Source organism: Ovis aries, chromosome 1 (genome assembly GCF_016772045.2).
Source record: "Ovis aries strain OAR_USU_Benz2616 breed Rambouillet chromosome 1, ARS-UI_Ramb_v3.0, whole genome shotgun sequence".
NCBI classification, from domain to species: Eukaryota; Metazoa; Chordata; class Mammalia; order Artiodactyla; family Bovidae; genus Ovis; species Ovis aries.
Window position 1 is genome coordinate 196,236,535 of NC_056054.1, and position 1,112 is coordinate 196,237,646.

A 1,112-nucleotide genomic window follows, 5' to 3' on the forward strand; every position below is an offset into this window, starting at 1 on the left:
GACCAACTACAGATTACACAAATATTTGGTGAAGAATTTGAACTTAAGTAATTCATTTTAAAGCAAAGATTTTTTTTTTCATACCATATATAGCCCCATGACATCTTTCAATTTATAGAATGATATAACTCAAGAATTGGAACAGCTCTGGTAAATTTAATTTAATTGAATTTTCTTGCTTGCTTTCACTAATTTTTTTTTTTTCTGATAAGCTTCCTTGAAAGGTAAAAGGCTGTCATCAGTGCATAGAGTGCAAAAGCATTCCTGGTTTAATACATACCAAGTCTGAACTTTATGCTATTAAGAACTGTGACTTTGTCATTAAGTTTGTCACATGGTAACCATGAAAAAGCAAACAATCTCCATGTTCTGTTTCCATGTGATAGAACAATATTTTATTTACCCAGAAATGTTGAAACCACTGGCAATTTCGAAGGAGTCATTAATTATAATGTAGGGTAAGAACTGATTTATCAAAAGTGCTAAGATTCTGATTTAGAGTTTCATGAGAGACTTTGATTTCCCCAAAGTGATATAGAAGCCTTTGGAATAGCTTTGCACTATAGTTACCTACAGTCTACTAATTTCCCTATGGAGCATACAGAGTTTGTGGTAAGTATTTTGGTTCCCAAAGCAATGCCTTTGGGAAAGGCCAAACCAGCATAAATCATAGAGATTAAAAGTTCCTGCTTCACCATCACCATCGCTTCCACCACTATTACTACTACTACTACTGTGTGCTTTGTTGAAGTTCTATACATTTATGTGGACTTCCCTGGTGGCTCAGACGGTAAAGCGTCTGTCTACAATGCAGGAGACCCAGGTTCGATCCCTGGGTTGGGAAGATCTCCTGGAGAAGGAAATGGCAATCCACTCCAGTACTATTGCCTGGAAAATCCCATGGACAGAGAAGCCTGGTAGGCTACAGTCCATGGGGTCACAAAGAGTCGGACATGACTGAGCAACTTCACTCACTCACTCACTCACATTTATGTACTGAAGGAAGGTTGAAATGAATCATTAAACTGTAATTAAGGGTGAGGGAAAATAGGAGGAGAGATTATATTTTGTCAGATCTTTTATTCTTTATCTCTAGTTTCTAGGTTTTGAAT

General features: G+C 36.8%; 1 non-coding gene across 1 annotated transcript; it reads left to right on the forward strand.

The window, feature by feature from the left end:
• The first annotated feature begins 772 nt into the window (after positions 1-772).
• Positions 773-844, forward strand: TRNAC-ACA (transfer RNA cysteine (anticodon ACA)). The gene has a single exon. It is a non-coding gene; the product is annotated as a tRNA-Cys (tRNA).
• The last annotated feature ends 268 nt before the right edge of the window (positions 845-1,112 follow it).